At 43.4% G+C, this 26012-nt stretch overlaps 2 protein-coding genes and 1 pseudogene across 16 annotated transcripts in view; 2 read left to right on the plus strand and 1 right to left on the minus strand.

The window, feature by feature from the left end:
* Pkp4 (plakophilin 4) overlaps window positions 1-21618 on the minus strand; it is a 207345-nt gene extending 185727 nt beyond the window's left edge. For 12 of the 14 annotated variants that reach the window (XM_085834896.1, XM_085834893.1, XM_029474653.2 and 9 more), the window contains exon 1: window positions 21511-21618. The gene's annotated coding sequence lies outside the window, so the exon portion shown is untranslated. Of the gene's footprint in view, window positions 1-20640; window positions 21294-21510 lie in introns of those variants that run through there. The other 2 variants (XM_029474663.2, XM_029474651.2) reach the window with 2 other exon arrangements.
* LOC147005913 (uncharacterized) lies at window positions 21365-24599 on the plus strand (annotated as a pseudogene).
* Ccdc148 (coiled-coil domain containing 148) overlaps window positions 21985-26012 on the plus strand; it is a 274321-nt gene continuing 270293 nt past the window's right edge. For both annotated transcript variants that reach the window (XM_085834898.1, XM_021155863.2), the window contains exon 1: window positions 21985-22291. The gene's annotated coding sequence lies outside the window, so the exon portion shown is untranslated. The remainder of the gene's footprint in view (window positions 22292-26012) is intronic.

Consider the following 26012-nt stretch of genomic DNA (forward strand, 5'->3'; position numbering starts at 1 on the left):
GGCCAGGGGCCAAGAGGGCAATCGGAATCTGCTGAGCGGGTGCCTTCTGGAATCACATAGCGACGAGGATCACACAACTTTGTGTATAAACTGAAACACTGAACGACATTTAAAACGGGGGATTTTGGAGGAAGTGGATAGATAGATGTTGACTGTACAGAGAATTTCTTGAGATTATCCTTTGAAAGAAACACTGGCTGTTTTAACAAATGGTTTTTCTGTGAATGGATATATCTAAAAACAAAAGTTCTGTTCAGGGAGGGAATTTTTCAGTTAATTATTACTTGAACCTTAGCATAGAAGAGCCATGTGTCAGAGTGAGCTGGCACTTGCTTACGTACAGACAAGGGCATCTGTGTGGCTGAGCAGGCCTGTACTCTGCCCCTGCATGAGGCCAGCTCAGAGCAGGAGCTCGTGAGGGACCAGGCTATCCATGAGATCTGCACACTCAGTGATGTAAGTGTGAAAAAATAAATTTCTCTGGTAGAAGCTACAAAGAAGACTGAAGAATAGGCTGGGCGGTGGTGGCGCATGCCTTTAATCCCAGCACTTGTGGGGCGGAGGCAGGAGGATTTCTGAGTTCGAGGCCAGCCTGATCTACAGAGTAAGTTCCAGGACAGTTGGGGCTATACAGAGAAACCCTGTCTTGAAAAACCAAACCAAAACAGAACAAAAAAAGACTGAAGAATGAAATAAGGGAGGAACACTGAGCTACAAAATCTAAATATGTCTCAAAGGGAATCATAAATGCTTTAGAAAAACATTCTCATATCAAGATTAGAGAAATGTTTGCTTGTCTGTGTCATACCGAAATTCAGACTTTTTGTTTTGTTTTTCACGATAGTTTCTCTCTGCCCTCACTATCCTGGAACTTCCTCTGTATACCAGGCTGGCCTTGAACCCAGAGATCTGTCAACCTCTGCCTCCCCAGTGCCCAGTTAAATTTAGAGACTTTTAATCATGACCATCAAAGACATGGACTACGCCTGGAGAGATGGGTCAGCATGAATAAGAGCCTGATTTTGCATTCTCAGCACTCACAAAAAAGCTGGGTGGTCACTAGTGTCAGGAACCCCAGGGAAGCTTGGAGGGCAGAGCCAAGCACATCCCTGAAGCTCACTGGCCAGACAGGCCAGCTACTTGGTGAGCTCCAGGCTCACGGGAGCCTGTCTCAAAAAGAAGGGCAGAAGGACAGAAGGGCGGCTCAGTCCTCAGATCCTCAGTTCAGATCCCAACAACTATGTCAGGCGGCTGGCTCACCACCCTGTAACTCCAGCCATCAGAAACTGGTGCCCTTTTCTGGCCTCTAGAAGGACACGCGCACACACACACAAACACACACAAACACACATCACATTTGTACATTACACAAACATGTACACATACAAACACACACCCACATCACACAAACACACACATACAACTAATAGCAAAAAAAAAAAAAAAGAGTAGCCGTGACAGAGGAAAACATCAGCGTGTACTCGGAATCATCTCATCTCACACATACACATGTACACATGCATACACCACACACAAGTACACAGAATGCATTCGTGTGGTGGGTTAATGACGCTTCTTTTTTCCCTTAATACAGTTATTAGATATACTCCTTTCCAAATTGATAAAGACATGAATCTCACTTGGGGTATGGAAATGACAATCTGGTTATAGACGCTTAATAGGAATAGATCAAGGAAAAAAATGAAAATTTAAAAATATGCTGCACTAAGAATATTTAAATTGCTAGACAGCTAAAAGGGGGCAGGGGAAAGCGTTGAGTAGTTCCTACTAACGGGAAAATAAAAATAACGGAAACTTCCTGGAGAATGAGGGCTTGGCAGCCCAGCCTAAGAAAGGAATGGGAGCATGTCCCGGCCATGACCTAGGGGCGGTGAGGTGGGACCTCCTCAGTACTGAGGAGGGCGGTGTCCAGAGGGAGGCACAGCCACAGCCACTGCTTCCCACAGCTAAACGCCTGAGTTTACAGAGGAACGCATGTGCAGCACACCCAGGACACAATGAGCATGATAACCTCACTTCAGAAATCTTAGGCAAGTGCGCAGAAGCCTCAAATTGTGACAAATATTTTCACAGGCGTCACCTCAGCGCTGTACTTTCCCAAGTTTGCAAAACTCTAAAAAACTCAATGGTTAATGTCAACAATGTTACTTAACCTCTAATTATTCAAATGTAGTTGTAAATATCCAACAAAATGTTTACATAATTCACATTTTAGTCATATTGACGATGCAGGTAAAATATCAGTAATAGCTAGGTGACCCTATCAAGATATGTAGAAAATTATTTTTAATAGAGAAAGAATGAGCAAGCCAGTGGAAAGGCTGGATGCTGGGCAGGAGGTGGGCGGCAGGGGACAGGCCTGCTGATGACCCATTTATCTTGAATTAGCACAGCGCTGCTAAGGCATGCTAATGGCTTTCAGCAAGGGGGAATTTAAAGACGCTGCACATTGCTGGCAGAGTCTGGAGTATATTAAGCTCTGAGAGTCAAAAGCACAGTATGTCACCTGCTTTTGAATACTTTACATCATAACTCACTAGACAGAGGAGACAAAAATCAACTTAAAGTGATTCTTTTTAAGATTCTGAAGTGATTTTTCTCAGTTACTCCCTAATTTAAAAAACAATCTTGATGATGATGGTATCATCCGGAAGAAAGTGAAATTTCTATTGTACAACCTCATATCTTGTAACTAACATGAAGTTAGTTTTAAGCTTCCGACCACACCCTTACAAAAAAATAAAGCTGCCAGTGTATGCTCTCCAAGGTTCCCAATTTATTTTAGGAGCCCGAGAACAGTATTTCAGCGTGGACTGTGAAGTTCCCTTTAGAACACAGGAGCTTAGGCAAATGACCTTGCCTCTTGCTTATTAGTTATGAATATGAGTAAGGCTATACTTGGCAGCTTATTTGCGCCCCAAAGGGGTCAGTCTCTGCAGGTGAGTGAAGGTGAGGCCTTCCTTCAGGGATTTCTACAGATCCTATGTGCCTGTCCGTCCCTTCATTTATTCATTGTGTGCTGCAGCACCTATGTAGTGGTCAGAGGACCACTGACAGGAGTTAGTGTTTGCTTCTACCCTGTGGGTCCTGGGAATCAAACTCAGGTGGTCAGGTTTGGTGGCAGGCACCTTAACCAACTCAACCATCTTGCCCGGTGCCTAATTTAGCAGGTTTTGAAATGGTGACTGCTGTGAAGTTCCCAGAGGAAATTGGACCTCTGTTTAGTACCAGCTAGACAACAGAATTTCAGGGACCCTACCTTCACTGTGATTTCGCTCCTGTGGCCTCTGCAGCTGGCCTCATTTTCCGAGAATCAGTCCATAGCTCAGTCTGGTACTGTAGGAGCTGGTATTTTTCTTTCTTTCTTTCTTTTTTCGAGACAGGGTATCTCTTTGTAGCCCTGTCTGTCCTGGAACTCACTCTGTAGACCAGGCTGGCCTCGAACTCAGAAATCCACCTGCCTCTGCCTCCCGAGTGCTGGGATCAAAGGCGTGCGCCACCACGCCCAGCTTGGTATTTTTTGCTACAATGAATTAGCACATTTCCTTTTGGATGAGTGGTTTCCTTATTTGTAGAAGCCATACAGACCTCCAAGTGGGCTAGCCTACCTCTCGGGTTTGGGGGTGAAGCCGGAGAGTGAAATGTGTTCCCATCTAGATTAGCTCATGGATAGACAGCACGTTGCCCGAGAAGCACCGTTACACATTCATTCTGGACCCACCATTGGGAGAAAGTTTCCATTGGCCTTGAAACAACTGGGACAAACTACTCACTACTGTCAGAAAGCTTTCCTCCTTGACCCAGCATTGACAGAGACATATTATAAATTTCAAGCTTATCCGATGTGTTAGCTCCTTACTTATCTTACCCATCAGGCATAGGGCCATGCAAGGAGACATTGACTTGGGACATGTTTTGCTCAAACTGTAAGCTGCAAGGTTCAGACTTCAGAGCTAGGGAAAGGTGGTCACTGTCAGTACCCCTACTTCAAGGGACTAACTAGAGGTATACCAGTACACAGGAGGCACAGCAAATGGATCTCTGTGAACTGTAGGCCAGCCTGCATTACAGAGGGAGTTCCAGACCAGTCAGGGATACGAAGAGAGACCCTATCTTGAAAGAAGAAAAAGAACTGGGGGAAAGAAGGAAGGAAAAAATTGTTACTCCATTTTAAAAATGGTTTTAATACTGGATTCTATAAAATTTGTGTATTGAATTTATGGGGGTTTTGTTTTTCAATCTTTTCTTCAAAATTTAAAAATAAAAAAAGAATCCACATACCTAAAATTTTAAATTAAGCATAAAAGGCTCAGTTGTTTGTTGAGAACACTAACTGCTCTTCCAGAGGTCCTGAGTTCAATTCCCAGCAACCACACCATGGCCCACAACCATCTGTAATGGGATCCGATGCCCTCTTCTGGTGTGTCTAAAGACAGCTACAGTGTACTCATACAAAATAAATACATAGATCTTTATAAAATTTAGGTATAAAAATTATTCAATGAAATGAGAGAAACAGGGGCTAGAGAGATGGCTCAGTGATTGAGTTCTTTCTGCTCTTTTAGAAAACTCAAATTTGGTCCACAGAACCCACATCAGGCCAATAAAAACTGCTTGTCACTCCAGAGATCCTCTTAAAGACTCTACAGGCACCGTCATACTTGTGACAAATATTCACACACACATTTTACATAAATGAAATGACAGAAAGTACTGTCAAGATCAGTATATTCTTACAGAATGGAGCAGGACATTAACATGGTAACTGGCGAGGGATTCAGGTTCAGCGGAGGGACCCACTGTTTTTCAACTTTAGGACTGGAAACTGAGGAACTCGATGACACAATGAGATGAACAGCCAAGACTACAAAGGAAAACAACCTGACGGCCATCATTTCCTGCCACTCGACCTACAGCCTCATCTACTGTAACCTAAGGCAAGGGCAGCACTGGCGTAGCAAACCAGTGAGTTTGAGGAGGAGAAGAAATGTGCTCTTTGGAGAGTAACCTGGCAATCACCGGGACTCAGCTGACCAAACACTCGGCTCCTACAAAGGATGCCCGTATGCACATACACACAGACACAATCTGCAGAAGACTTACCGGGCCTCCTGATAAAGGCATGCCTATGAACCTGTCCAGACCTTATATTTATGCCAAGCATTTGGCTGAATACTAGCGACTAAACCAGAAGTCCGTTTTGTAACTTTTTAAGTCTAGATTTAGAGAGATGAGAGCACATATCCAAAAAAGGAAAGAGGGAAAAAAAAAAAAAAAAAAAACAGCTCTAATACAAGGATTTAAAAATGGGGCCAGGAGTTCAAATGCACAGATGAGCCTCTTCACGGTAGCTATTAAAAGGTACATGACAGGGAGCCGGGCAAACTGGTGAGAAGTCAGTGAGTGCTGTTGTAGCGTATGGAGTCTGATTACTAAGACCCACGTGAGGCAGCTCACAGAGGCCTCAAGCTCCATCTCCAGCAGGATCCAACACTTCTGGCCTCCACAGGCATCTACACTTGCATGCGCACTGCCCACCCCCACAGCCCCATAACTAAAAATAAATCTTTTCAAAAAGGTATGTAGCCGTTTTTCTGGTACAAAGAAAGATGGACAGAACGTGGTAATAATACTCTACTCCCTGGTGACCCCCATATTTGAGAGGCTGATATGAGACAGGAGGACCTCAGATCTGAGACTAGGTTGGTAACACAGCAAGACTCTGCCTTAAAACAACAACAAAACAGTTGGAGGAGGAGAATGGCAAAGGGTTCAGTGCCTCGGTCAGAGAAAACCTAGGGCCTAGGAGACTTGTCTATCAGCGTTTCTAAGCTATCCTATTTAAGAGCAGTATCTAAGTGGTTACGAAAACAACTTCAAGATTCTGCCCCACCCCCCAGCAAGGCCACCAACCTAAATCAGTCCTCACAGAACAGAACCTTCCTAGACAGCTCTCCAGGCCTTGAAGGTTAAAGAGAGAGAACTACGGCCAAGACGAGGTTTTGGTAGACAAAGTGTTAAAATACAAATGTCCTGAGCAAGCTACTGGGCAAGGTGGGAAAGGCCAAACGACAGGACAGAGGGTCGGGGAGGAGGATGGATTCTCAACCATGAATGTAACATCACTGTGGATGCCTAGGCATGCGTATTTAGCTTGTGCTTAAGATCAGGGGAAACCCTACATGAATAGATTCCCTGGATTAAAGTTAGTATCAGATTTAATTTTTATAGTCAAGAACAATTGAGTTGTCGGCTCGTATTTTCTGGATCATGAGAGCTATTCACATTGAAATGTCTAACATTTTGCTCATTGTGTTAAAAAAAAAAAAAAAAAAGCCTTCAAGTGCTGACATGAAGTGATGTGCTTTATTTCAAACTGAGCACACCAGTGCAGCGATGTGCTGGTGCATGGGAGGCGACGTGCTGCAAGTGAAGCTCCTCTCTTCTTCCCGTTGATTTGACATAAGCAGTAGCAACCAACTTAAACATCAGTGAATGGCTGAGTGTTCTCCAGTCTTATTCACAGCTACAGAACCAGGACAATGTCTTCCCTCCATTGACTGTCATTTATTGAACTAAGCATTATTTTACAGAAACGAAGAACTAGTCACTGCAAAGTAATTCCTATTTTAGATACGCCATTAAACTTAACAAAGGCCTGGAACAGTTCTGATTATTGAAAAATTAAACACGTCTAAATTATTCAGTCTCATACTACATGTAGCCAACATTTGAGATCTCTTACCAAATGCTTTCTAGTAGGAAGACGGAACTCTCGCTTGGCCTCAGCTCGTTTCCTGATTCAGAAAGCTCCAAGCAGCTCAGTGCATGGCTGGAGTTAAAGTGGACCAAAACCAGTAGAATAAGTAATTTTCTTTAGGCTGATCCTATCAGCCCTAATCGCTTTACAACCCAACTGAGCTACAAGGGACTTGCGCACTCTCAACCTGCGCTTGCCTGGGGGAGAGGCCATCACCTGGCCTTTTGCAGCAGGAAAAAAATAAGACCATAGGGTCCGGCAGAGATTGCTGTTACATTACTCCGCCTACCTCTCCCCCGCCCCCCAAATCCAAGAATTTGAGGCAACTTACGCTGTATTTTGCATATCTTTTGCCATGAACCTAGTTTATGGAAATTTTAAATCCAGATATTTGTATTTTTTCTAAGGTAAGGATTATAGGGGAAAAGTAAGAGGAAGGAAGGCAGGCTGTGAAGCAGGGTGGCCCTCGGCCTACTAAATGAACTGTTTCTTGTGCAGGGCCCCTTATTCTGTGTATAAGTTTCCATGTGGGCTGAGTACTCTTTCTTGATTTCAAAAGTAACGCTACAAGTTAGAGTCAGGACAATGGCTTTCCCCTCAGAATTTTGGGTTAATTTTTAACCAAAGCTCCAGGAAGGTAAGGGCTCCACTGGCTTCACCCTTGCAGATCTTGGAAGGTCTGACAGCCTGAGCTGTCCTGGGAAGCAAGGGGTGGAAAACATAGGCTGCTGCGACACAGTAATCAGTGATGGAAGTTCTGCAGGCGGGCTGGGGAGGGCCCTAAGCAGTTAAGTAAGAGTACTTGATCTCCACAGGACCCAGGTTCTATTCCCAGCACCCACATGGCAGCTCACAACCATCTGAACTCCAGTTCCAGGAGAGCCAATGCTCTCTGCTCATCACAGGGCGTCCGTCAGGCATGCACATGGTACATATTCATAATGCAGGCAGAACACTCACACACACACAAAATAGAAAATAAATCTGAAAAAAGAGAGTTCTTGAAGGCTCAATGCTCACTTGCTTCTATCATTTCCAAGCTACTGGAATACCAATGACATCAAAACCAAAGAGAAAGGTCATGTTCACAGATGTGCCCTTGTTCCACACCTAGCACTGGGCTGTTAAAAAACAAAACAAAACAAAACAAAACAAAACAAAACAAAACAAAACAAAAAACCCAACAACCAACTGTTATTGGTTGCAATTAACAGAATCTACTAGAAGTCCCAAAGGCCCAATCTAATAAAACAAAATACATAAAAAGCTGATAGCAATGAAAACGAGACCACCACCATATCTTGGGTGTCACTCCATAATCCACTACTCAATTTACTTTTGATCTGATGTTTTATGAGGATATGTACAGTTGGCCTATCCTCCCAGTTTCATCATAGGGACTTCTAGAATTCTTATAATGTTCTGAGGTGTACAGACGTCAGATAGAAATATCTTTTGCTGTCTTCTATCATGGCCTTGTTCATCGCAGAGAGCTTATACAGAAGCCACAAGGCCATGTGACTCTGCTTAGTCTAAAAAGCATCTATAGTTTTATTATGTACTTGTAAATGGTCTCAGTTCCTATGGATGCCACCTCCAATAGGACTTTCTGCAACATGTGGCTATGTACAACTTTTAGTCTGGCTAGGATGAATGCAGGACCACATTTTCAATTTAAATAGCGCAGAAGGCCAGCCGTGAGCACGTGAGCACCATACGGAACAACACAAGTTGGCAGCTTCAGAAACATGCAGCTTTTCATTGTTAAAATTAAAATTTCAATAAATCAATTTGTTTCCGTTTTACGATTTGTAGGTTTTTGTTTGTTTGTTTGATTGGTTGGTTGGCTTGTTTGATTTTTCAGGACAGGGTTTCACTGTGTAGCCCTGGCTGCCCTGGAACTCACTCAGTAGACCAGGATGGCATCAAATTCAGAGATCTGCCTGCCTCAGCCTCCTGAGTGCTGGGGTTAAATGTGTGTGCCACCACTGTCCGGCAAGCATGGTTTGTAGGGTTAAGTCTTTGATGGGATAGTACAGTATAAACATAAAGGGTAACTTGAGGAAGCAAACCCTGCTTATGCCGTAACTGCTGTGGACTCTTTAAAACAACATACACCGAAGACTGGCACATAGCAAGTACTGGGCAAACAGCAAAGGGTGAAGGGGAGCCCACAGTTTTGAATACATCTCAATTAGATGCTAACCTCACCCTCCAGACAACTCAATTTCTCCAGCCACCTCAACATGAAATGTATCACTTGGGATAGAAAATGGGAAAGGCATGAATGAAGTCTTCCCCTATAATACAACCTACTTGAAGGACACAGCCAAGAGAGAGTCTGACCAATAGGAACAAGAGCCCAATACAACATCAAAAATGTGCCTTTGGAGGTTTATAGTTAAAAGCCGGGGAACAGGAAGAGGCATTTGCCGGACTAGCGTGATGATGCTCCTGTATGCAGAGGTGCTTGTGCCCAAACCCGATGCCCTATCCTAGACCACAGAGAAGAGGGGGGATTGGAATGAGGGATTGGACGGTTGAGGATTTTTGCACACTTGAGATGGGAAACAGTAGGTAGAGAGGAAGATTCAAGATTAGAGTTTTGAGCAAGGCATGATAGTGCATAACTTTAATCTCTGCTACTAGGGAAGAAGAGGCCAGTGGATCTCTGTGAGTTCCAGGCTGGCCTGATTTACAGAGTGAGTTCCAGGACAGCCAGGCTACATAGAAAGGCCCTGTCTCAAACAACAAGACTAGATTTTGACAGTGAAGAGCCTTACATGACATCCTAGGATCCTGACTATGATCCTTCAGGATAATCAATGAAGAGACACCAGAGCCAGAGGACAGAGCGGTCTCTGAGGGCATAAACAAAGTATTCAATTATTCACTCACTCGCAGCAAGTGTCTGGTGTTGACTATATGTCAGGAATATTGCTAGGTGAGGGAATTACAATGATGCCTGTGATGGTGCCTTAGGGTTAGCCCAGCTAGGCTAACAGAGCAGCCAGGAAACAGCAAAGAAAACCAGGACAACAGATGTGACAGATGCTCAGAGCAGAGCTGGGCACACGATGTTGACAAGTACAGAAGAAAGACTTACATCTGGAGTAAAGTGGAGGGAAGGTACCAGGAAAGGTTTCACTTTGACAGGATCATTGAGAGGGGAGAGAAAAAGGTTACACTGTGCAAATGTAAAAGAAGGAACCACCATTAAAGGACCATGTACAGCTACAACTTAGGATTGCTTTCCATGGATATGTTTTCAGGTCTGATACTAGAAGGCCGAAGTATTAATAATGAACATGCTTTAGATGAACAGAAGCAATATAGAACAAAGAATAAAAGCAGCTAAGTAACCTGATACTATTTTAAACTATGAAATTAAAGTGTTTGACACCAAGGTAGAAACAACTGTAAGAAAAAGTAATCAGATTAGCAGAACAAATTTGAAGACTTTATTTAGGCCGGAAATGAGTCCAGCATTTCTCTAGCAGAAAGAATATACAATAACCATGCAGAACAATGCTATGAGTGGGGAGGGGGAGCAACACAAAAGGCTTTAGAAAGCATTTCAGGAAAAGGTAAGAGGCCCATCCAGCTTAAAAGCCTAACAACACAGGCCATTCCAAACACACATGAGGGTACCCTCATATGACAGCAACACTGGGCAGGCTATTATAGTCTGCTGCATGAAAATGGTCTTTCTTTCTCTCTCTCTCTCTTTCTCTCTTTCTTTCCTTCCTTCTTTCTGTGTGTACGTGTGTATGTGTGTGTTGTGCACATTTGCACAAGTGTGTGGAGCCCAGAGGGCAACCTCCAGTGTCATTCTACAGGCACTGTCCCCCTTGCTTTTGAGACAGGGTCTCTTAGTGGCCCCACAGCTCACTAAGAAGCTGAGCTCTCTTCTAGGAAGGTTCTGAGAATCTAATCCAAGACTTCATCCTGACCAGGCCATCACTACCCACCAGGTCCTCCCTGCCCTCTCTGTTTTATAAGAATATTATGCATGATCACATATACTACATTTCTGAAAGAACCAAAATTAACAGCTACATTTACAACTACAGTTTTGTTATAGGAAATTCAATGCAGCTGCTATTAGAATAATACACACTATAACAGAGCCAACTAAACAACCGTGAAAGCAAGCAACTATGACCCTACTTAAAATCAACGATGGCATCTTGATGAAATAAGACAAGCCCACAGGAAATTACAAAATAATAGCAAAAGACATCATTTTATAGACAGGTTATTTTTTTAATTTTCCCAAGCTATAAATCTAATTTTTTAAAAATTTCATCTTAACTCATCAAAACATCAGGTCTTATGCAACTGAATGTATAATTCAGGAGAGAAAACTTAAAACATACATAATTTAATGACTTTTTCTTAGATAAATACAAACTTGCTAGCATAAATATCAGCAGGGCTGGAACTCCGGTTGAAAAGCAGAGTGCTTGCCTAGCATCCCCAAAGCCCAGGAAGGAAGAGGCCACCCTGTGAGCTCCTTCTTAGTATCTACAGCAGCTTGGCTTGTAGCTGCTATAAATTAGAACCTGCAAGTGGCTGACTTAACAAGCTACAAATTCATATCATGGAATACCGTTACACAGAACAGACAGCAATCTGAGTGAATCTGTAAAGAATTATGATAAGTAGGAAAAATTTTATATTAAATGCTAAAATGACTGGAGTTATGTAACATCCCCTTATGTCAAGGGATTCACGTTGAGGGGGTTGAACAGATGGGAGGCATAGCTGCATGAGGGTAACAGAGGTTTTATGGTGATGGGAATGTTTGGTGTTCTGACAGGGTCTGGGTCATCACTGGACTACACTTACGTTAGGCACTCAAGGAATCTGGGTAAAGGCTGTATCGGATTTTTCTGTATTATTTTTCACAAATAGATGTCAATCCACAATCATTCTCACAATTGAAATGGTAAGGGTTGAGGAGATGGTGAGTTTGGGTGCCTAGAAGCCACAGGGAAAACAAAACAGAAAGCATGCTGTGGCCTGCCTCTGTAATGGCTGTGCACCTCCAGGAAGACAGGAAGTGGGCACAGCAGAATTCCCAGAAGCCACAGGCGTGGCACGCACAGCTAAACAATGACAAAGAGACCTCCTCTCAAAGAGGAAGGTGAGGGTCAGCCAACACGTGGGGGGCCCTCTTACCTACACACACAGATGAAAAAAATGTTTCTATTTAATTAAAAGTATACTTGAGAGGGGAGGATGGGGGAAAGAGGAGAAGAGGGAGGGAAGGGGGGAGAGGGAGAGAAAGAAAGAAAACAAAAACTGGGCAGTGGAGACACATACCTTTAATTCCAGCACTCAGGAGGCAGAGGCAGGCAGATTTTTGTTAGTTTGGGGACAGCCTGGTCTTCAGAGTGAGTGCCAGGAAAGCCGGGGTTACACAGAGAACCCCTGTCTTTAAAAAAAGTATACTGAGGTAGTTGCCGTATAGCTGTTACCAGCACTGCAGAGGGTAAAAGGCAGGAAAATTTCAAAGTTCAGATTGGCCCGGGCCATGCATCAAGACCTTGTAACAACAGTCACAGAAGGAGGAGGAGAACTTACACAAACTCTGTACAACCAACGCCCGAGGCCAAGATGTAAAAGAACGTTCCTAATTACACCATTAAAGCTTTGGATTGGGTTCCTTTACCTACAAGATCAAAACAATATAAGGAGATTCCTAGTTTATTTACATAATTGTTGTGCCAATCATACCGAGGATTTTAATAACATTTTTTCTTCTAGAACACTCTGGGCTTTATGCGCACTTTGTCTTTCATCCTCTGGTTACACATACCAAAGTTACCACAGGTTGAGCATCCTTTATCTAAACAACCTGAAATCCAAATTCTCCACACTCTGAATGCGTTGAGTATGATGTTAGCACCCCAAAGTCCTAGGTGTATAGAGCTGGAGAGGTAGTGCACAGCGGTTAAAAGAACTCACTGCTCTTACAGAGGTCTCCTGGCTTCTCGGCACCCACAGTGGGTTGGTCACAACCACTCCAGTCCAGGGGATCACCTCCCTCTTCTGGACTCAAAAAGCACACACGTGGTACACATACATACATACATACACACACGCATGCATAAAGATGAAATGAATAATTTTTATAAGTTCTAAGTTCAAGATACATTTCATATGTGTGTGAAATTGTCAAAGAATAAATTTTAAAATATGCTCAATAATTTTTTAAAAGTTCCAGGCTTTTGGAACAATTTTTTGTTGCACTTTTAGTTGGGATGTTTAACTAGCAGCATCTATTAAAATATTACAAATCAAACAAACACCTCTGAAATGCAAACACTTCTGCTCCTTAAGCACTTCAATACACAGCCTATGCTAAGCCACAACAGACAAGATACCAAGTTTGTTCAGTGTCAGTTTTCCAAAACCTAACCAAGCTGGTCCTAGCACTTGACAGCTGCCTACTGATGGCTTCACAGACAGCACTAGGTAAGTCATCTCAGTACAGTTAGAATCCAGACAACTAGAGTTACACGAAGAATTTTGTTTGAATTTTCTAATTAACTCTATTACCAGGGAATTTCACACATGAATTATTATCTAGCAAATGGCAGAAAAAAAATTTAAAAAAAGAAAAAGAAAAAGAATTAAGATTTTCATGGAAGCACCATGTATCATACACTGCTGCCCAGGTTCCAGCTTTACCAAAGCAACGTTATAAGGAAGGGAAGGAAAGCAGTGTCTCACAGGTCACTCCTTCACGACCACTCATGGAAAGACCTGGATCCCTGCTGCTAAGTAGTTTGGGGAAAAGATCCATTTGCCGTGGACTGACTATACCTACCTGATGGCACAATAGGTGATTTACAGGGTTAATTAGTCTACTAGAAACTGTTTTAAATTCTGAAGAATACTTTGGAAAACTGATACTTGACAACATGTGGTGGGTTTGAGGTTGGCATTTTTATCTACAAAAAGCTGAGCTGGACATTTCACAGCAAGGTTGTTTTCCATCCGTCGGAAATGAATAGCCGTCGGTCGGTGTAAAGTCCACGTGAGGCTTCCGCTTCCTCACTGTTGGGTTAAAATGGTCCCTGGCTGCTTAGTCAATGACAATAAGTAGAAAATTCCCATGAGTGCTTGAGTCTGAGAGTCAAGGTAAGATTCAATGAGACTATTTATTCTAGCCGATGTCTTGACAGATTTTAAATCATTCTTTTGTTTATTTGTAGCGCTAGGAGAGAACATCATTAATAGTAAGTTCAGACAATATCTCACAGACTGTAAATTGCATGCAAGATGAAAGAAAGCACAAAACACACTAAATTGGGTTTTGGGGATGTGAGTTTTTTGGGGGGTTGTTTTGTTTTGTTTTCCAGAAAATGAGAACTTACTAAATGGCAAGTCTTGAGTTATCAATCACTCTGTATTATTGTATTTTGTATTATTGTATTTTCATTATTGTTAATTATTTTACATAAGCCCTTGAGTAAATTGTTTCAAGAGATGCAATTAAATGCATAATGGTGGCCTGCTCTGATGTCACTATCTTATTGCTAGAAGGGAGTACTTTTCCATATTAAGCCTTTTACAAAGAAAGTGACAGTGGCTAACACAGCTGACTCTCTAGAGTTGAGTATCAAGTAAAAAACATGTTCAAGCAGGAGTAAAAGCTAATTTCTAGTCACTTTACAGTTCATGCTTAATAGCAATGGGATGATTTTACAAGTTCATAAACCAAGACTTCTAGGTTAGTCTTATCTTCCCCAACCAGGCTGTGAAACACATCAAGGATTCCTAAAGGACAGATTCCACCCAGCCTACGACACCTCCTTCTGCTGACACTCCTGAAGCCCAGCAGAGTCTCACACAGCAGACAACCAATGGGCACCGACCAAAATAAAGGAAAATAAATCACATACTTAAAATAAGACCTATGTTTTTTACCACAAGTTATCCAAATTGCAGTAACAATATCTCACAGATGGTTGGACTACAGCAAATATCTAAAACACCAATTGTCTACAGTCTCTTTGCTTGGATCCCTGGTTGTGCCCAGGGATAAAACTCACTTCTGTCTCAATGGTCAAGAGTATGGGGGTCAGAAAACACAGTTCTCCTCGTTGCAAAGTAATTATTATTAACTTCCATTTTACATGAGTGTTTATGTTTTCTGTAAAGGTACAGACATCAAAAAGCATGTCCAAATGTTTACTTTGGTTGTGACACTAAGAATTCATTTAATAGTGTGTGTGTGTGTATATATATATATATATATATATATATATACACATACACATATATATTACTGTCTAATTCATTTTTCCTTTGAAAATGATGCATTAAGAAAAGTGGCCAATTTCAATGCTTTTAAGCTATGATTTTGAAAATTTATAGACATTAGTTCTCCAGCTCCCAGCCCCAACCCACCACACCTCTGAGAAGGAAAGCAGGACACAGGATAAGCTCTCTTCATTAAATTAATTTTTTTCTTACTGAAGAACACAAAACTAGGCAAGGCCATCCATTAAAATCTACCTTACTTTCTGAAGGTTTACAGGCTATACAGTAAGGATTAAGAACACAGTTTAAACAGCCCAGACTATGTGAATTACAGAATAGTAAGTTCCTATAATCACAAAGTACTCATGGGAAATATATTTTCTGACAAACAATTGTTTCATGACTGTTTAATTTCCTTGAGGGCTAATCAAACCACCTGGGCAAATAATAAGTGGGACTTCCTCATGCCGGCAAGATTAGTCCTTGCCGGCCACTGCCGTACCTTCTCCTGAGCTTCTACCACAGTCTGGAAACTTTAGCCTTGAAGCTCCACAGTGCACGGGGACTGGTGGTTAACAAATGAGTCCCCGAGGGCGGGGCTTTGACAACCTGAGGGCATTGCATCCAAAGTGCTTACTGCTCAGCTCCAGCTGGCTGCCGCCTGGCTGAGCGGTCACATTCTCAACCATTCCACGGTCCCACTGCCACACACCACACACACACACACACACACACACACACACACACACACACGATTTGTCATGAACATGAAGGAATACTCAAATTTCTAAAGCACCAGGCAGGCTGGGCATAGTCCTCACGCCTTTAACCCAGCACCAGGGAGGCAGAGGCAGAGGCAGGGGAACTCTTGATTTTGAGGCCAACCTGGACTACATAGTGAGTTCTAGAAACTCCAGTTGCAGGAGTGTGAGGAGCCAGGCAGCCGGATTGGGTGGCTCATGCCTATAATCTCATTACTCTGAAACTAAGACAGGAGGATTGCCCTGAACCTGAACCAGCCTGCGCTACACAGTGAGTTCCAGGTTAACCCAGGCTTCAGTGTAAGGGCCCTAACTCAGAAAAACAAAAACAAAAATTTCCCAAATTGGCTTTCCTGTTAAGACTTGGATATGAAAGGGAACAAGATTATCTATATGTATACTTGAGAAACTTGAACTTTAAGTCATTGGTATCCAAGCTCTGAAATTTAGAAGAAAGATACTGGCTCCCACTGGAGAGTTTGTTAAGGTGGTAAAGTCGACTTCCAGTCCTCCTGCCTCCCAGTCTACATCTCTCAAGTATGAGCTATAAGAAAGAACACAAAATTGATCATATGTTCAGGTTCCATCCATCTAGTGTTTCAAAGTTTGTTAAGTGGATTGTTGAGTTTCTAAGAAAAATTGCATCCCGAGTTCCAGACTATGACCCAAAAGCCACCACTGTATTTGAACAGCCCTAATTCCACTAGTCACACTTTTTTTTTTCTTTGTTTTTTGTTTTTGGGGGGTTTTGTTTGTTTGTTTGTTTGTTTGTTTGAGACAGGGTTTCTCTGTATAGCCCTGGCTGTCCTGGAACTCACTTTGTAGACCAGGCTGGCCTTGAACTCAGAAATCCACCTGCCTCTCCCTCCCAAGTGCTGGGATTAAAGGCATGCGCCACCACTGCCCAGCTACGAGTCACATTTTTACACAACAGCATGTTATGACAAAATACACACTGACGCTAAGTTCTGCCCAGACTCTAGGCACCACATCTATACTCTAATGGCCTTAGTCTCCTAAAAAGGGCTTCCCCTCCTCCAACTAGACAAACAGGATGGTGTTGGTGGCATAGGGTCACAGGGAGTCCAGATTAGGGGAAAAGGGGTCACTATCTATGACAGTTAACAATCACACTGAATTCACATGTAATACAGAGGCTAACTGTACTGGCTAGTCTTATGCCAACATACAAACTAGAGTTTTCTGAAAGGAGGGACTCTCAATTGAGAAAATCCCTCCACAAAATCCAGCTCTAAGGCATTTTTTAAATTAGTGGTTGATGGGGGTGGTGGGTGGGGGAGCAGCCCATTGTGGGTAGTTTTACCCCTGGGCTGCTGGGCTTGGTTCTATAAGAAAGGAGACTAAGTACTACAAGGGTAATAAGCCAGTAAGCAACACTCTCCATGGCCTCTGCATCAGCTCCTGCCTCCAGGTTCCTGCCCTGTTTTTGAGTTCCTGTCCTGACTTCCTTCCATGATGAACAGCATTGTGGAAGTATGACCTGAATAAACCCTTTCCCCTTCTACATGCTTTTTCGTCATGGCGTTTTGTTGCAGCAACAGAACCCAAACCCTAGGACCCTAACTGTGGAAATGATTCCCACTGTGGCTGTGTGAATTCCTGCTCCTCTACACACTCCACTGACAGTTCTGAGTTCTATGAGGGCTTAGCTATGCACCCATCACCTAGCCAACCAGGCACTGTTCCGCACATGAAAAATGCTTCATGTGATGTTTTACACATTCTATACCACTAAAAGTTTATAATCCAACCTCTACTGACAATGTATCGTCAGCCGTGAACTTGAGTCATATAATAGTCTGTTATCAAGCCTATGAATAAGAAAATGATCAGCAGTGTGGCCAACAATTTTGAGTATATCAGATAAAAGGAAATCCAAGTTATGAAAGGAGAAAAGCAGTTACCTGGTGAATATATGAAGTGGTTCTATGTATAATTGAGGAGTACCTTCATGTGACACCCCAACTTAGTCACTGCAACATAGCCCCAAAAGATTAAGATAATTCCACTGCATTATTAAGAGGCAATGTGAGACGCACTTCAGCACCGTGAGACCATCCCACCCATAAGTTGGAGGCCTTGGCACCATTGGGCCTGATCCCCTTACTTGGATTCTCACACCTGGCATAAAGATGGTCAGCGGACCGCTAGCAGCGCATCGCTTCTTGCTACTATGTGAAGCCTGATATCCATGTGCCCAACAGTTTTACATTTCTCTTGAACGGTTAAAGTTTTGGCCATGAAACAGTTACTTCACTGTCCAAACACATCTTGTCCACTGGTGTTTTGTTTCACAGCCGCCTTTCCCTTCAGTGCAGAAAGGCACTATAGCTTATTTTCCACATGGAGGAAGGAATTACTCACAGAAAGCTGAAGGCGACTTTCACCATGACATACAACTCCATGGATGTTTATGCGCTAGAACAAGCCTACAACAACTAAAAATGAAAGTTGTTTTCCATTTTACACTTAAGCAAGGAGTTACTTTCCAAAGTAAATTAAAAACATTAGAATATATACGCCATTCTCAAAATATCTTGATTTTGAAAGGAGTCAGTTGAGGGACATAATTGTACCAGGTGGCTGGCATCAAGCTGGCTATGAAAATCTATTTAAATAGATCTCTGGATATTAACACATGGGGTTAAAAAAAATCTTTCAGTTTAAAAGATGACAACTAGATTTTTAAAAATCAACTTAAGTGGTTTAAATTTTTACAATTTGTTTTGCCAACTTGTAGAGAAGGAATAAAATTGCAGTTCTGAGTTAATGCAGACTTAATCTAAACACTCAAGGTTATACGATTACTCAGGTTTTTTATTACACTGAAATTGGTAGTGGGTTCTTTCAATTTATGTTATGTCAGATCCATGTACAGGATCCTCTTGGCTTATGCAGCTTATAAATGCAGCAACCATGTGTACGGCTTTCTCTCGGGCTCAATAGCATCTGCTTCCTTCTTTCAGGCTTGCCATCACTTCCTTGCTACCTTATCTCCATCCAAAACCAGAGGTAAGAATCAGCAGAATGCTCAATCCCTCCCCACTCAGAATCTTCCATATGGCATACAGCTGCCAACTGCAGCACCTTCTCCTTATATAATAAAAGACAGTAAAGAGGACCTTTCCTTTGGTCAAGATAGTTTTATATTCACAATGGCTCTAGATTATGAGCCTTCTCTCTAAGTCTTACTAACAATCAGGATGTATTTCTAATTGAATGTCTGCTTTTACCTGAAGCAGGCGAGACTTATCTGCTCAGTCAATCATGCTCACGTACACTCTGTATATCTGAACAGAATTTTTCCTTTCTGATGAATCAGAGAAAATAAATTCCTGTTTACATTTTGGGGAGCAAGAACAGGGAATGCTTGGGACCTCAGGCATGCTAGGTAAGTAAGCCTCAAGCCTGTGCTGCAGAACCGACCTCCCCTTTCTAGTTAACTTTCTAATTTTCCATGTCAAATTAAACAACCAAGAGTTAAACTGTTATAATGTATCGTTACATAATAAAAGTTTCCTGTAGCCATTTACAAACTCCCTAAATCCTCTGCATTGTTACTGTAGGGGAATTAAACCTCTAAATTAGAAGGTTCACTGACTACAGGCATACCTGAAAAACAATGTAGCAAGCCAGAAGACACAACCTATCATTTCTTCTCCCTTGGGTCTTAACTAAAATGCCTGCAGACTTTTCAATGCCCTTGATGCATGCAAAGTAGGGGTCAGAAGACAGGTGACTGGTTGAACTACTGGCTTATTTTCCTGAATCTGAGCGGAAATAACCAAATGCAGAAGGTTGTCCAGTGCAGGCAACCTTCAAAGCAGACTGTGGAATGGAAGCGCATACCGTATGCCTTCAGCCAGAAACACTTCCTCCAGACATTGTTCTTGCTTTCACGATGCCATTTTCCACAACTGTTTCTTAGGTATCAGAAATGCTCCATGGGATATATATACTCCATTTAAAAAAAGACAATTTCTTCTAGTTTCTCAAAAGCAAAAACCTAACCCTGGTTCTGGGAGAGCATCTGTCAAAATTTTGCTTTTCTGTATTAATTTAGGAAAAAAGAAAGAAAGAAAGAAAATGTATACTAGTCGTTACCAATTTTATACATATTTACCAATCTTTAAAAGTTGTAGGACTGTGCTTTTTATTCAGTTAAACTGAGTGACAAAGAAAGAAATGGCGCTTTCCACTAATAAATTACATATTGAAATATACATGACTGTGATGTCCCCGTGTTACTTGCAGTGGTAACTTACACGCCCCGAATTTAACTGTACCAGACAGTTCTATCTGTCCCATCGCTGGCCAAACACTGCTGCTCTGTTTCTATTCATTATGTATTATAAGAGGCCTAAACACAGCCCAGTATGACGATGGAAAATATTCCGATCCTTATGACAGCAGTGATGCATTCAAGATCTCTTGCAATACACCCCGGACCTGGAGCACTGAAAGACATTTTCTGATACAGCTAAAAGATGTTGGCTGCAAGCTTATTCAAGTACATTCGGCCCTGTCTCTGCCAGTATTCCGAAAACCCTGGTTAAAAAATACAAAAAAAAAAAAAAACACGCACTATCTAAATCTTGCAAAAGCAAACTTGCCAAGAGCCTTGTGCAACGATCAATAATAACCTTGGGTACACTGACACCTAAATTCACAGTCCTGGAGACCAATGCAGCAAAAATCCAGAGCCATAGGCTGGAGCCTCAAGAAAACTACCGCGCTTCCCTCTCCACCGCCCTCTGCCGCAGGGAGAGAAGCGGAGGCAGGAGAGTGAACAAGGCTTACCAGCTCTGAAGATGCGCTGTGACCTCTGGCTACGCGAGCGAGAGCAGGGCCGGGAAGGCGCTAGTGCGGCCGCGGCCCGTGCGGACTCTGTCCCTGGTGCATTCCTTGCATTCCAGCACAATCTGTCGCCAGCCTACAAGCTGGCAGCGCGCGTCGCCCGTTGGACGCACACACCTGCCTATCGCGGCGCCCGGAGCAACCGCGGCGCCTCCGCTGCCCGCGCTCGCCGAGTGTCGCACTCAGTCACTACGCCGCCAAAACCCAGTCCCGCCGCTCGTTCTCTCGTTTCCCAAGGAGTAAGAGGGGACAGGGACCCAGGACCCTCCGTTGGGTGCAGCTGCTCGCTCTAACTCCTGGCAGCGCGAGGAGGCAGGGCGGCGCGAGAGGGCAGCCCGGAGCCTTAAGGCTGGGGCGCCCGCTAGGGAGGAGCGTGCGGTTTGCAGCTGCAAGCTGGGAGCCCTGGACCCTCCGGGCGGTCGTCACGGGCATGAGTGCTGCTCTGGGGGCCGGGGCGACACGCCGGGCGAGCGTGGGAGGCACGGTAGGCGGTTGCTTCGGTGGAGCGAGGGACGGACACACAGACGGCCGGTCCGGGGCACGACGGCGCGCGGGAGCCTCGGGGCTCAAGTTCGAGAAGCGGTGGCGCGGTGCGGGAGGAAAAGCGGCCGCGCCGAGCTGTGCGGGGCAAAGTTGTGCGCCGCCGGGGGGAGGGGAGAGGCGGGCGGGATGGCGGAGCACGCGGCGGGGACCGAGAGATCGGAGTCAGGGAGCCGCGGGGGGCGCCTGGCCGTCGCCAGGTCCCGGCTCGACGCGCTCTGGGCAGCTAGCACCCCAGAGCCCCGAGCCCTCCCGCCAGCCCCGCGCACTTACTTTCCAGCTCAGGCGGAGGCCGTCGTCGCTCCAGGGACCAGGGACATCCACGCCGAAGGGTCGCCGCTGCGGCACCCGAGCAAACTGGCCGAAGTGCGGCAGCCTCGCCGCTGCCCTCCCCTCCCTCCCCTCCCGCCCCCTCCCCCGAAGAGGCTCTCCCACCACCCCGGTGGCGGCGGCAGCTCGCCTCTACCCCGTGCCCATAGTGCCGCCGCCGCGGCCGGCGTCCACGCGCACTCAGCCCCGGAGCCCTCTAGACTGCTCAGAGGCCGCCGCCCCGCCGCCAGCCCGCCCGCCCGCCCGGCCAGTCCCGGCACCCGGGAACGTCAGCACGCTGCCGTCCCCAGACAGGCTCCGCGCCCGCCCCATTGGGCGGAAGGAGAGGGCCGGCCCTCCCCATTGGCCCGGCCCTCATATTGAACGAGCCAATGGGAGCTGCGGTTTCAGGTCGCCATGGAGACCGATGCTGTTAAGAGCGAGAGGGCCAGGAGAAGGTGGGGAGTGAAGATGAAGGTGTCTGTAGCCTCCGGCGCGGGAGGGGGTGGGGGGAAGGAGTATTAGGGGATTCCCGAACGAGGGCTCTGAAATCGGGCGGGTCTTGCTTTTGAGTATTGCCAAGACTCTGCATGGTAGGGCTTGTCCCCAGCGTCAAAGGCAGAAACAACTGAGCCCCTGGACTTCTGCTTTACATTGAAAGCTCAGGAGTGGGCGTTTCATTTTTCCTGCATCTGGGGAGCCTGCAAGGCTATATGCATTTTGCCTTTGAGATCTGTGCAGCCCGGTGAGTTTTCACTCCATTCCTTAAATCTCTGCTTCTTCCTGACGTCACAGGGTCACTTGAATTCTTTCTCCAACCACTCCCCCTTCCCTGAGTCGACATTTCCTCTGATTTTTGGTTCTATAACCCCTCCCAACGAAAACAGGATTTCTTGCACGTGGTATTTTGGTAAGGAAACTGAGTGGAGTTGTGCTAAAAGACCAGCCCGCAACAGAATGAGTTCTCTGCTTCCCAAAACAGCAAGTCTGATCTCTCCTCCGCCCCTCCCTCTTGGACTATGTGCTTTCAGTGCTGAGCTTGGCAGGTGCATGCTCTTCCCAGTTTGTCTCAGGCTGGAGAAGTGCCAGAATTCATTCCAATGATTTCGCAAAAAGAAAAAATAGATTACAAATGATGGATTTTTGCTTTCTGACAGTTTTCCAGATTAATACTAAAATTGGTAAGGAAATGATGAATTGGGACAGGGGATCATACTCACCCAAATCTTGACCTTTAATAATGAGTGCTCTACTTTCATTTTAAATCATTTTGTGCTAGTTTGCTCGTGCTAATTATTTTTGATGAGTGATGTTCATAATTAGATGGTAGCTATTAATCTGGAACTTTTACACATGATACTGCTTCATAACATATTTTAAAAATAGTACCATTCTAGCATATAGCCACCGATGTATTCATGTTTCTTCATTTGGTGACTTTGTTATTTTCATAATATCCTCATTAGTAAAAAAAAATTATTATACTATTTCCCCTCACAATAAGGGATATTAATTTTCCTTGTTATATTTTGTGGGAAAAGCTGATAGGAATTTTGACATTACAAATATTTTGTTGTGAGAAGCAGATTATTGTGTATGCAAGCTCTATTTATCTAATTTACGTTCTGAATTTTAATTGGGTGGCATGTTTTGGCTTTTATGCTATAAAATATAGCCTAGGAAATGTTAATATGGCAACTTGCTTGGAAAAAGAATCTCCTTGGTACTTATTGTAAACTTGAATTTAATTGACAGCTCCGTGCAGGGTTGGACTGTAGAACAAAATGCATGAGCATGTGGATGTACCACTTCAAAATTTTAGAAGCAAGCATTAAGGTTGGAGGGAAAGATACCTCATGGCTTGTCATTAGGGAAATTACCTGCTTTTGAGTTTTTCTTGTATTTGTTGTTGTTTTCTTGCTATTGTGTGTTTGTTCATAGAATGGAAAAGGATAAAATGAAAAGATAAGTAAGATATTTTAAATGTATAGTCAAGATACCAATAATATGTTTGTTCTTAATTTACGTAATACTAAATGAATGTAATATTTACCTACTCAAAGGAGAAAATGGGTCTCTTTTTTTTCCCTTCCTTCATAGAAGGAAGGGAAAAAAAACCAATTTTGGTTTTACTCTAAAAATTATTTTCTTTTGTATATTTCTCAAAACGCATATCTGTCAAATTATTTTTCTATTGTTTTTATATGTGCAACCTATATGTCATTTCCATTGTCAGTGAATAAAATGTTGCTGAAACCCATCAAGAATAATGGATGTCCCCTAACTCATTTGTCATTCAATATTACTTTTTACATTTAGTGGAGAGATGTTTTTCTTAACTTCTCCTAGAGAACCCCTCCCACATCTGCCTCATTTCTAATGTCAAGTCTGTGTCTTCCTGAGGATCCCTCCACTTTGCAAGAGATCTTAAGATTCTGGGAATCTGGCAAGAGGCCCTGGGTACTGACCCTCTTATCTGCTCAACTCCAACTGTGCAACCAAGTGCACAACAGTACTCTCACAACAGGACTTTTCTCTGTTGCTTATACTTTCTCAGGTTGCCTTTTATATGCTCTCCCCACAAGCTTCTCCCTTAGGCTCCCAAATATCTGGTCTTTTCTGCTGAGCCTCCCTCTTTATACGCTGGCCTTTCCTTTCCCAGAAGCAATCAGTATACAGGAAGAACTCTGCTTTTTCATGCCTTGTTGCTTTGACCCTGAGTACAACTGAAATTGTCCCAAAGGTCACACCCTCTGCCCACAGAATCTCAGCTGGTTTTGCCAACTGAGTTCTCTCATCTAACAGTGTCCTTTGGACCAGGAGTAGGGTACATGCCTATAATTGCAGCACTTGGGAGGCAGAGGCTTTAGTTCAGAAGTTCATCCTCACTTCTGTCTACGTAGTAAGTTTCAGGACAGCCTTGGCTTCGTGAAACCCTGTCTCAAACAAACAAATGAAAACCAAGTTTTTAACTTGGCAGGATTTGGAATTACTTGGGAAGGTAGGCTTTTTTTTTAAATATATATATATAAACAGAAGAGGCTATTTAAATATGAATTCAGAGACTTACCACATTTAAAATGAGAAATATTAGTCAAACAAACTCACCAGTGTTATAGCATCAGTAAGCTACCTCTGTCATGCTGATTGTAGGACTTAATTATTTTTTGACATTTTACTATTTAATCATTTTCTTAAGTAATTATTTAATTAATAAACAATTTATTTGTATTAATAGTATTTCATATCATTCAATAACTAACACGTGTATAATATATAAAATATGTAAATATTATGTATTAAAATATTTAACAAAATAAATTGAATAATTTAACTATTAAATTTAAATATATTTTCATTATGTTCTTTCCCTCCTTCAAGTTATCCCAGATCTTCTTTCCATCCATACTCACCCAACTTTAATTTCTTTCTCAAACATAAACAAAAACAAAATACAGAACTCTCCCAAACCAAGAAGATGCACTCCCCTCCCCACCCAAAAAAACCACAGCACCAAAACTTTAACCAAATAAAAGCATTCATAAAAAAGGAGAAAGAAAGAAAAGAAAAGAAAAAAGAAAAAACTACTGTGGAGTTCATCATATACTAGTCAACTACTCCTGAACACGAGAGCTTCCTTGGCAGAACTGACACTCTAATGGAGTATTACTCCATTAGAGAAAACTGATTTTTCCCTCTCCCAGCAGGTACAACTGACAGTTTGGCTGTTAACCTTTACTCTATTGGCTAGGTTTCATTCGTTCATTCATTTTTTTAATATAACAAACTTAAATATAACAAGATGAAAACTATCACACTGAAGATGGACAAGGCAAACCAACAAATGAAAAGAGCCCTAGAGAAGGCACAGGAACCAGAGGCCCACTTGTTTGTACTCTCAGGAATCCCATAAAAACATAGTTGTCCTAGTTGGAAGTCAACCTCCTCTGTAAGGACACGGTAAGAGCTACCTTGAAAGTAGGGCTGTACTATCTCCAGGGCTGGGCCCTGCACTAAATGAAGGGGGTGGCCGTGACAAGCTCTGCTCCTTGACTGAACGTCCTATCTGCTCTCTGGGGTACCTGCTTCTGTCACTTCCCATATTTGAACTATAACCTGAAACCATGAGTCAGGACAACCCCCTTCCCCCTCAGTTGCTCTTGTAGGGTATTTTATAACAGCAATAGGAAAGAAGCTGAGACACCCCCAATCCCAGGCTCTCGTAGAGGAGGCAAACCTTTGCCAGCCAACCAGAGGAGCCACGGAAGTGCAAATGGCCTATTTGAGCAGAGAGTATGTGAACTCTCTTTCTAGATCTGGCTGCTGGGTAGCTGTGGTGGGAGGAGGGTCATCTACTTAAGCTGATGGCTGACAGCTAACAAGGTTTAAAAAGAATGAAGACTTTGGGCAACTTGACTTCAGGATCAGAAGAAAACAGCAGAACTCCTAGGAACTTTACTGTACCA

This window comes from Mus caroli, unplaced genomic scaffold (genome assembly GCF_978045245.1).
Source record: "Mus caroli unplaced genomic scaffold, Mus_caroli_1 scaffold_2, whole genome shotgun sequence".
Lineage (NCBI taxonomy): Eukaryota > Metazoa > Chordata > Mammalia > Rodentia > Muridae > Mus > Mus caroli.